The following is an 11,679-nucleotide window of genomic DNA, read 5'->3' on the forward strand; positions in this document are numbered from 1 at the left end:
TTCTTTTTCTTTATTTTATTATACTTTACGTTCTGGGATACATGTGCAGAACATACAGGTTTGTTACACAGGTATACAAATGCCATGGTGGTTTGCTGCACCCATCAAACCATCATCTACATTAGGTATTTATCCTAATGCTATCCCTTCCCTAGCCCTCCACCATGTGAAAGGCCCCAGTGTGTGATGTTCCACTCCCTGTGTCCATGTGTTCTCATTGTTCAACTCCCACTTATGAGTGAGAACATGTGGTGTTTGATTTTCTGTTCCTGTGTTAGTTTGCTGAGAATGATGGTTTCCAGCTTCATCCACGTCCCTGCAAAGGACATGAACTCATACTTTTTATGGCTGTGTAGTATTCCATGGTGTATATGTGCCACATTTTCTTTATCCAGTCTATCATTGATGTGCATTTGGATTGGTTCCAAGTCTTTGCTATTGTGAACAGTGCTGCAGTAAACATACATGTGCATGTGTCTTTATAGTAGAATGATTTGTAATCCTTTGGGTGTATACCCAGAAATGGGATTCATGGGTCAAATGGTATTTCTGGTTCTAGATCCTTGAGGAATCGCCACACTGTCTTCCACAATGGTTGAACTAGTTTACACTCCCAACAGTGTAAAAGTGTTCCTATTTCTCCACATCCTCTCCAGCATCTGTTATTTCCTGACTTTTAAATGATCACCATTCTAACTGGCATGAGATGGTATCTCATTGTGGTTTTGATTTGTATTTCTCTGATGACCAGTCATGATGGGCTTTTTTTCATATGTTTGTTGAAAAGACATAAATGTCTTTTTTTGAGAAGTGTCTGTTCATATCCTTCGCCCACTTTTGAATGGGTATTTTTTTCTTGTAAATTTGTTTAAGCTCTTTGTAGATTGTGGATATTAGTCCTTTGTCAGATGGATAGATTGCAAAAACTTTCTCCCATTCTGTAGGTCTCCTGTTCACCCTGATAATAGTTTCTTTTGCTGTGCAGAAGCTCTTGAGTTTAATTAGATCTAATTTGTCAATTTTGGCTTTTGTTGCCATTGCTTTTGGTGTTTTAGTCATGAAGTCTTTGCCCATGCCTATGTCCTGAATGGTATTGCCTAGGTGTTCTTCTAGGGTTTGTATGGTTTTAGGTCTTACGTTTAAGTCTTTAATGCATCTTGAGTTAATTTTTGTATAAGGTGTAAGGAAAGGTTCCAATTTCAATTTTATGCATATGGCTAGCCAATTTTCCCAGCATTATTTATTAAATAGGGAATCCTTTCCCTATTTCTTGTTTTTGTCAGGTTTGTCAAAGATCTGATGGTTGTAGATGTGTGGTGTTATTTCTGAGGTCTCTATTTTGTTCCATTGGTCTATGTATCTGTTTTGGTACCAGCATCATGCCATTTTGGTTACTATAGCCTTGTAGTATAGTTTGACATCAGGTAGGGTGATGACTCCAGCTTTGTTTTTTTTTGCTTAGGATTGTCTTGGTTATATGGGCTCTTTTTTGGTTCCATATAAAATTTAAAATAGTTTTTTCTAATTCTGTAATGAAAGTCAATGGTAGCTTGATGGGGATAGCATTGAGTCTATAAATTACTTTGGGCAGTATGGCCATTTTCACGATATTGATTCTTCCTATCCATGAGCATGGGATGTTTTTCCATTTGTTTGTGTCCTTTTTTATTTTCTTGAGCAGTGGTTTGTAGTTCTCCTTGAAGAGGTCCTTCACATCCCTTGTAAGTTGGATTCCTAGGTATTTTATTCTCTTTGTAGCAATTGTGAATGGGAGTTCACTTATGATTTGGCTCTCTGTTTGTCTATTATTGGTGTATGGTAATGCTTGTGATTTTCGTACATTGATTTTGAATCTTGAGATTTTGCTGAAGTTGCTTATCAGCTTAAGGAGATTTTGGGCTCAGATGATGGGGTTTTCTAAATATACAATCATGTCATCTGCAAACAGGGACAATTTGACTTCTTTTCTTCCTATTTGAATACCTTTATTTCTTTCTCTTGCCTGATTGCCCTGGTCAGAAATTCCCATACTATGTTGAATAGGAATGGTGAGAGAGGGCCTCTTTGTCTTGTGCCAGTTTTCAAAGGGAATGCTTCCAGTTTTTGCCCATTCAGTATGATACTGACTATGGGTTTGTCATAAATAGCTCTTATTATTTTGAGATACATTCCATCAATACCTAGTTTATTGACAGTTTTTAGCATGAAGGGGTGTTGAATTTTATTGAAGGCTTTTTCTTCATCTATTGAGATAATCATGTGGTTCTAGTCATTGGTTCTGTTTATATGATGGATTACATTTATTGATTTGCATATGTTGAACCAGCCTTGCCTCCCAGGGATGAAGCCGACCTGATGGTGATGAATAAGCTTTTTGATGTGCTGCTGGATTCAGTTTGCAAGTATTTTATTGAGGATTTTCACATTGATGTTTATCAGGGATATTGGCCTGAAATTTTCTTTTTTTGTTGTGTCTCTGTCAGGTTTTGGTATCAGGATGATGCTGGCCTTATAAAATGAATTAGGGAGGATTCCCTCTTTTTCTATTGATTGGAATAGTTTCAGAAGGAATGGTACCAGCTCCTCTTTGTACCTCTGGTAGAATTCAGCTCTGAATCCATCTGGTCCTGGGCTTTTGTTGGTTGGTGGGCTATTAATTACTGCCTCAATTTCAGAACTTGTTATTGATCTATTCAGGGATTTGACTTCTTCCTGGTTTAGTCTTGGGAGGGTGTATGTGTGCAGAAATTTGTCAATTTCTTCTAGATTTTCTAGTTTATTTGTGTGGAGGTGTTTATAGTATTCTCTGATGGTAGTTTGTATTTCTGTGGGATCAGTGGTGATATCCCCTTTATAATTTTTTATTGTGTCTATTTGATTCTTCTCTCTATTCCTTCTTTATTAGTCTGGCTACCAGCCTATCTATTTTGTTGATCTTTCCAAAAAACCAGCTCCTGGATTCGTTAATTCTTTTGAAGGGGTTTTGTGTCCCTATCTCCTTCAGTTCTGCTCTGATCTTGGTTATTTCTTGTCTTCTGCTAGCTTTTGAATTTGCTTACTTTTCCTTCTCTAATTCTTTTGGTTGATTTTAGATCTTTCTTTCTTTCTCTCATGGGCATTTAGTGCTATAAATTTCCCTCTAAACGCTGCATTAGCTATGTCCAAGAGATTCTGGCATGTTGTTTCTTTGTTCTCATTGGTTGCTAAGAGCTTATTTATTTCTGCCTTAATTTCATTATTTACCCAGTAGTCATTCAGGAGCAGGTTATTTACGTTTCCATGTAGTTGTGTGGTTTTGAGTGAGTTTCTTAATCCTGAGTTCTAATTTGATTGCACTGTGGTCTGAGAGACTGTTTGTTAGGATTTCCATTGTTTTGCATTTGCTGAGGAGTGTTTTACTTCCAATTATGTGGTCAATTTTAGAATAACTGTGATGTGGTGCTGAGAAGAATGTATATTCTGTTGATTTGGGGTGGACAGCTCGTCTACGAGCTGCTTGGTCCAGAGCTGAGTTCAAGTCTTGAATATCCTTATAAATTTTCTGTCTCATTGATCTGTCTAATATTGACAGTGGTGTGTTAAAGTCTCCCATTATTATTGTGTGGGAGTCTAAGTCTTTTTGTAGTTCTCTAAGAACTTGCTTATGAATCTGGGTGCTTCTGTATTGGTTGCATATATATTTAGGATAGTTAGTTCTTCTTGTTGCGTTGATCCCTTTACTATTATGTAATGCCCTTCTTTGTCTTTTTTGATCTTTGTTGGTTTAAAGTCTATTTTATCAGAGACTAGGATTGCAACCCCTGCTTTTATTTTTTTGCTTTCCATTTTCTTGGTAAACCTTCCTCCATCACTTTATTTTCAGCCTATGTGTGTCTTTGCACATGAAATGGGTCTCCTGAATACAGCACACTGAGGGGTCTTGACTCTTTATCCAATTTGCCAATCTGTGTCTTTTAATTGGGGTCATTTAGCCCATTTACATTTAAGGTTACTATTGTTATGTGTGAATTTGATCCTGTCATTATGATGCTAGTTGGTTGTTTTGCCCATTAATTGATGCAGCTTCTTCATATTGTTGATGGCCTTTACAATTTATGTTTTTGCAGTGGCTGGTATGGGTTTTTCCTTTCCATATTTAGTGCCTCCTTCAGGAGCTCTTGTAAGGCAGGCCTGGTGGTGACAAACTCTCTCAGCATTTGCTTGCCTGTAAAGGTTTTTATTTCTCCTTCACTTATGAAGCTTAGTTTGGCTGGATATGAAATTCTGGGTTGAAAATTCTTTTCTTTAAGAATGTTGAATATTGGCCTTCACTCTCTTCTGGCTTGTAGGGTTTCTGCAGAGAGATCTGCTGTTAGTCTGATGGGCTTTCCTTTGTGGGTAACCTGATCTTTCTCTCTGGCTGCCCTTAACATTTTTTCCTTCATTTTAACCTTCATGAATCTGATGATTATGTGTCTTTGGGTTGCTCTTCTAGAGGAGTCTCCTTGTGGCGTTTTCTGTATTTTCTGAATTTGAATGTTGGCCTGTCTTGCTAGGTTGGGGAAGTTCTCCTGGATAATATCCTGCAGAGTGTTTTCCAACTTGGTTCCATTCTCCTCATCACTTTCAGGTACACCAATCAAATGTAGGTTTCATCTTTTCACATGGTCCCATGTTTCTTGGAGGCTTTGTTCGTTCCTTTTCATTTTTTTTCCCTCTAATTTTGTCCTCACACTTTATTTCATTAAGTTGATCTTCAATCTCTGGTATCCTTTCTGCCACTTGATTGCCTTGGGTATTGATACTTGCGTATGCTTCATGAAGTTCTCGTGCTGTGTTTTTCAGCTCCATCAGGCTATTAATGTTCTTCTCTAAACTGGTAATTCCAGTTAGCAATTCCTCTAACATTTTTTCAAGGTTCTTAGCTTCCTTGCATTGGGTTAGAATATGCTCCTTTAACTCAGAGGAGTTTGTTATTACCCACCTCTGAAGCCTACTTCTGTCAATTCATCAAACTCATTCTCCGTCCAATTTTGTTCCCTTGCTGGTGAGGAGTTGTGATCCTTTGGAGGAGAAGAGGTATTCTGGTTTTTGGAATTGTCCACCTTTTTACACTGGTTTTTCCTCATCTTCATGGATTTATCTACCTTTGGTCTTTGATGTTGGTGACCTTTGGATGGGGTTTCTGTGTGGACGTTCTTTTTGTTGATGTTGATGCTATTACTTTCTGTGTGTTGTTTTCCTTCAGGCCCCTTTGCTGCAGGTCTGCTGGAGTTTGCCGGAGGTCCACTCCAGACCCTGTTTGCCTGGGTATCACCAGCAGAGGCTGCAGAACAGCAAAGATTGCTGCCTTTTCCTTCCTCTGAAAGCTTCGTTTCAGAGGGGCACCTGCCAGATGCCAGCCAGAGCTCTCCTGTATGAGGTGTCTGTCAACCCCTGCTGGGAGGTGTCTCCCAGTCAGGAGCCACGGGGGTCAGGGACCCACTTGAGGAGGTAGTCTATCCCTTAGCAGAGCTTGAGCGCTGTGCTGGGAGATCTGCTGCTCTCTTCAGAGCTGGCAGGCAGGAATGTTTAAGTCTGCTGAAGCTGCGCCCATGGCTGCCCCTACCCCCAGCTGCTCTGTCCCAGGGAGATGAGAGTTTTATCTATAAACCCCTGACTGAGGCTGCTGCCTTTCTTTCAGAGATGCCCTGCCCTGAGAGGAGGAATCTAGAGAGGCAGTCTGGCTACAGTGGCTTTGCTGAGCTGCGGTGGGCTCTGCCCAGTTCAAGCTTCCTGGTGGCTTTGTTTACACTGTGAGGGGAAAACCCCCTACTGAAGCCTCAGTAATGGTAAACGCCCCTCCCCCCACCAAGCTTGAGCATCCTAGGTCAACTTCAGACTGCTGTGCTGGCAGTGAGAATTTCAAGCCAGTGGATCTTAACTTGCTGGGCTCCATGGGGGTGGGATCCTCTGAGCTAGACCACTTGGCTCCCTGGCTTCAGCCCCCTTTCCATGGGAGTGAATGGTTCTGTCTCACTGGCATTCCAGGTGCCACTGGGGTATAAAAAAAAACTCCTGAGCTAGCTCGGTGTCTGCCCAAATGGACACCCAGTTTTGTGCTTGAAACCTAGGGCCCTGGTGGCATAGGCACCTGAGGGAATCTCCTGGTTTGTGGGTTGTGAAGACTGTGGGAAAACCATAGTATCTGGGCTGGAATGCACCATTCCTCATGGCACAGTCCCTTACTGCTTCCCTTGGCTAGGGGAGGGAGTTCCCTGACCACTTGTGCTTCCTGGGTGAGGCAATGCCCCACCGTGCTTTGGCTCACCCTCCATGTGCTGCACCCACTGTATAACCAGTCCCAGTGAGATGAGCCGGGTACCTCAGTTGGAAATGCAGAAATCACCTGCCTTCTGCTTTGATCTTGCTGGGAGGTGTAGACTGGAGCTGTTCCTATTTGGCCATCTTGCCAGCCACCTAGACATCTTTTTCTTAATTAGAAATGTTATTTTCTATTCAATCTTTCTTTTACTCTACCACAAAGGAATAAGGTTTCTCTTTTGAAATAAATAATATTTGAAAAAATATGTTTGATATGATCATGTTCATGTAGAAATGTGTATTTATGTCTGCATTTTAAAATTAAATAATTTTTAAGAAAAGATTAGGCCTTAGAAGCGGGCACACAAAGTTGAAGATAGTGGTCTGTGAGTGAAGTTCTGAGTGTTTTCTATTTTCTGCCTTTTGCTTGTCTATGGTTCCTTTTTATTTTCCCACTAATGAACATATTTTGTTCCTATAAAATGAAAAACACAACAGCAATATGTGAATGTGCCTACCATGCAAATATGTATAAAGTTTATGCTTTTGTAAGAGTTGCTTTTAAGGATAAATAGAGGAAATCACAAATAGAGGTGAGGGAAAATATATCTTCTTACACTGTTTTATAGTTTTGCTTCTTAAAACTGTAGAGCTCATGCATCAAGTAGACTGGAAGGTCTTCTGATACTCAAATTTGGGTATTTTCATCCTTGATCCACTTCAGTAAGAGCAGATCTCAGAGAACAAATAAACTTTTCTATTCCAACATTCTCCTTCCTGCATACTAGTCCACTGTGTTTCTTGCCTGCCAGTCTTCTCAGCTAGGTTTCTTTTTCATGAGCGAATGAGTATAGGTGGCTTTCCTTTTTCTTAATTAGCAATTTTATTTTGTATTCAATCTTTCTTTTACTCTACCACAAAAGAATAAGATTTCTCTTTTGAAATAAATAATGTTCTTTGCCTCATCTATTAACTGGATGTGATACATTTATTTCATGAAGTTATCTTGGGTCCTTCAGGGAAGCCACCTTTATTCAGAACAATCTGAATTATATGCATTGATAAACCAATCAGTTGTGATTCATCCAAGGTGATAGAATTTACAAGGGCTTCAAAGTGGCTGTCACACTAAACTCTGGGCAATGTTAATGTTGGGCTAACTGAAAATTATAACTAGGACATTTCTTGAACTTATTTTCCATTAGCACAGGCAGGTAAAATTGGTTCTCTTCATTTTATAAACGTCATTCTTCAAAAAGAATCTGGTAGTACAAGATGACTTGCTTGCTTTCTGAATATTTTAATTCTGGATTGTTATATGTTTTGCTGGTAAGTTATTTAAGTTATTTTAATTGATCATATTGTTTTTAAAAATGAGATTTTAAAAATATTTTTATTTTTTCTTAATTTGGGGGGAACATGCACAGGTTTGTTTCAAGGGTATATTGTGTGATGCTGAGGTTTGAGTTTCTATTTATCTGATTACCCAGATAGTGAACCAAGTGCCAAATAGAAAGTTTTTAAAGCCTTGCCCCTCTCCCTTCCTCTCTCCTTTTAGAGTTCCCAGTGTCTATTGTTCCCATTTTTATGCATGTGTATAACCAAGATTTAGCACTCACTTATAAGTGAGAACATGTGATATTTGATTTTCTATTTCTGTATTAATTCGCTTAGGATAATGGCTTGTAGGTGCATCTGTGTTGCTGCAAAGGACATAATCTCATTCTTTTTTTTTTTTTTTGAGATGGATTCTCACTCTGTCGCCCAGGCTGGAGTGCAGTGGCGCTATCTCGGCTCACTGCAGGCTCTGCCTCCCAGGTTCACACCATTCTCCTGCCTCAGCCTCCCGAGTAGCTGGGACTACAGGTGCCCACCACCACGCCTGGCTAATTTTTTGTATTTTTAGTAGAGACGGGGTTTCACCATGTTAGCCAGGATGGTCGCGATCTCCTGATCTTGTGATCCACCCACCTTGGCCTCCCAAAGTGCTGGGATTACAGGCGTGAGCCACCATGCCTGGCCGATCTCATTCCTTTTTTATGGCTGCATAGTATTCCATGGTGTATAAATACCACATTTTCTTTATCCAGTCCACTGTTGATGGGCACCTACGTTGATTCTCTGTCTTTGCTGTTGTGAACAGTGCTGTAACGAACATACAGTGCACGTGTCTTTTTGGTGGAATGATTTATATTCTGTTGGGTATGTAACTATAATGGGATTACTGGATTAAATGGTAGTTCTATTTTTAGTTCTTTGAGGAATCTTCAAACTGCCTTCCACAGTGGCTGAACTAATTTACACTCCCACCAGCAGTGTATAGGCATTCCCTTTTCTCCATAGCCTTGCCAACATCTGTTAGTTTTTGACTTTTTAGTAATAGCCATTCTGACTGATGTGAGATGGTATCTCATTGTGGTTTTAATTTGTACCTCTCTGCTAATTAGTGATGTTGAGCATTTTTTCATGTTAGTTGGCTGCTTATATGTCTTCTTTTAAGAAGTGTCTTTTCATGTCCTTTGCCCACTTTTTAAATGAGGTTCTTTGTTTTTTTCTCATTGAGTTTAAGTTCCTTGTAGATTCTGGATATTAGACCTTTGTTGTTTGCATAGTTTGAAAATATTTTCTCCCATTCTGTTGGTTGTCTGTTTACTCTGTTGATAGTTTCTTTTGCTGTGCAGAAGCTCTTTAGTTGAATTAGTTCCCGCTTGTCAAATTTTGTTTTTGTTGTAACTGCTTTTGGAGACTTTGTCATGAAATCTTTGCTAAGGCCTATGTCTAGAAAGGTATTTCTTAGATTTTTTTCCCTAGGGTTTTTATAGTTTTAGGTCTTACATTTAAGTCTTTATTCCATTTTTGAGTTGATTTTTGTATATTATGAAAGAAGGGGTTCAGTTTCAATCTTCCACCATCTTCTGTATATGGCTAGCCACTTATCCCAAAACCATTTATTGAATAGGAACTTCTTTCTCTATTGCATGTTATCTTTGACTTTGTTGAATGTCAGAGGGTTGTAGGTGTGCAGCTTTATTTCTGGGTTCTCTAGGTCTATGTGTCTGTTTTTGTACCAGTACTATGCTGTTTTGGCTACTGTAGCCTTGTAGTATAGTTTGAAATCAGGTAGTGTGATGCGTCTGTTCTTTTTGCTTAGGATTGCTTTGGCTATTTAGGCTCTTTTTTGGTTCCATTTGAATGTTAGAATAGTTTTTTCTAATTCTGTGCAAAATGACAGTGGTAGTTTGATAGTAATAGCATTGAATCTGTAAATTGGTTTGGGCAGTATGGCCAATATAACAATATTGATTCTTCTTATCCATGAGCATGGATTTTTTTTATTTGTTTGTGTCATTTCTGATTTCTTTCAGCAGTGTTTTGTAATTCTTACTGCAGATAATTTACTTCCCCAGTTAGCTATATTCCTAGGTATTTTAATCTTTTTGTGGGATTACCAATTTTCTAGCAAAATGTTAAATATTAACTCATGAACATTAATCCTTTTGGAATGAGATTTTTTCTAAAATATATTACTACATATTTTACATTTTCCTACCACTATATTTTTTGATAATTTTGTCTATTTCCTTTTTAAATCAAATATATAAATTAACTTTATTGTTAAATATAGAAAATAATTTATTGAATGACTATAATGTTTATAAGCACACAAGTAATTATGTTCTCTGAAACATTCTGCATACTTTGTAATGAACAATAACTCTTTAAAAAGTATTTCAGGTGATTGTATTTAGAATCAAAGTCTTCAGCATTTACATAAGGTCAAGGAGAAGCAGTTATTGGACACGTTCCAAAGGAGCTAAACAGATTTTAGTGGGTGACTAAACTATAACTGGTAATTTATATTGCTTGGTCTTTTATGATACAATGTCCTTTCCATTTTGAGTTCTTAAACCCACTTCACCCCAAATTTTAGATATTAAAAAAATTATTTCTACCATTGCCATTTCACCTGCCATAAAAAAATGCTCATTCTTAGCAATAGTTAAGTATATAATATCTAAATAATTGAAAAAAAAGACTCAAATATTTTAATTGAATTCATTGGCTATAGGTAGTCCATTCAGTGGTATAATTGAGAGGAACTCAGGATTTATTGCTCTTGATGGGTAGGAAAAACTGAAAAATGTGGCTAATATTGGGTTTCAAATGGCCCTTGAAATTTCTTGTGATTATCCACAAAAGCATACACTAAGTTGACGTACACTAAGGTAACATGGTAGAACGTTAAGGCAATGCTTTGTGAGTTGGTGTATCTGTTTGATTCTCATTTTTCCATATCCTCATGTATAAAATGAGACAATAATAGTGATCTATCAAGATTAATGGAAGGTGGTAAATAATGCATAGGAAACTGCCTGCCACATGACTCACAATTAGTATTAGCCCCTTCCCCTTGAATGATAAATATCAGTGGAATATCTACTGACTTTTTAATATGATGGAATTATTTTTCATTCATTCTCCAAATATTTATTGAACAAGTCAGTCAGGGATTAGGCATGAAAGCAGAAGCCTCTCAATATATTCCAAGTATGAATATTTTCAATGCAGGGAATTAGAGGCTTACCCAATGGTTAGAAGGCTGCAGAAACCAAGGTGAAGAAGGCTGTCAGCAACAATCTCAGCCTTTGCACTATGAGGTTCTCAAGAGTTTGCACAAAAGACACCTGAAATTAACCTCTGGGAGATTCCCTCTGACCTCTCAGTCTGCAGGAGTGATGCAGGTGATTTTCGGGAAGCTCACCTGGAAACTGCTTCAAACCTTCTATCTTGGTCATGTGCCTGCAGCCACTTCCAGAAAATAATGACCCCTTTCTCTTCCAAATCTTGTGCACGTGCTTCCCATTGCAATGGGTTTCTGGGAAATGTCGTTCTCAGTTTCTCCTGCAGTGGAGACCTTAGAGAGGGGTAGCAGTGATGCCAAGTTGACCCTAGGTAATCCAGCACACCAACTATGCACAGCCCTGTGCTCAGTGTTGTGAGGAATACAATGGTAATGCACATGTGGATCTTGTTTCCGTCCTGCTCCCAGTGGGAAAGGGAGGATAAGACATGTAAATAAAACCAGTAGCCCAAGGCAGAAGACTCAGGTGGAGGCAGATGCAGGAACAATGCTGGGCAAATTGGTGAAAGAAAGATGTTTTTCAGTCAGGGAAGGGAGAATCAGGGAAGGCTTAATGGAATAGGTGGACTTTGGGTTCAACTTGGAAGAACCAGTAGGTTTGGAGTATAAGTAAATATGGAAAAGCAGGGAGTTCCAGGAACATGAAAACATTACAAAGAGAAACACAGAAATAGAAAAGAGTGTAGTGGGTACTGAGAATATTATTAAACTGAAGAAAAGTATTATTGAAAAGGAATAAAACAGAGGGGAAATCC

The 11,679-nt window shown here is 38.6% G+C and overlaps 1 non-coding gene across 1 annotated transcript; it reads right to left on the reverse strand.

The window, feature by feature from the left end:
* Positions 1–6,918: 6,918 nt before the first annotated feature.
* Positions 6,919–6,998, reverse strand: LOC112209112 (small nucleolar RNA U2-19). The gene has a single exon (XR_002943779.1). It is a non-coding gene; the product is annotated as a small nucleolar RNA U2-19 (small nucleolar RNA).
* Between the last annotated feature and the right edge of the window lie 4,681 nt (positions 6,999–11,679).

This window comes from Pan troglodytes, chromosome 3, assembly GCF_028858775.2.
Source record: "Pan troglodytes isolate AG18354 chromosome 3, NHGRI_mPanTro3-v2.0_pri, whole genome shotgun sequence".
Classification (NCBI taxonomy): domain Eukaryota; kingdom Metazoa; phylum Chordata; class Mammalia; order Primates; family Hominidae; genus Pan; species Pan troglodytes.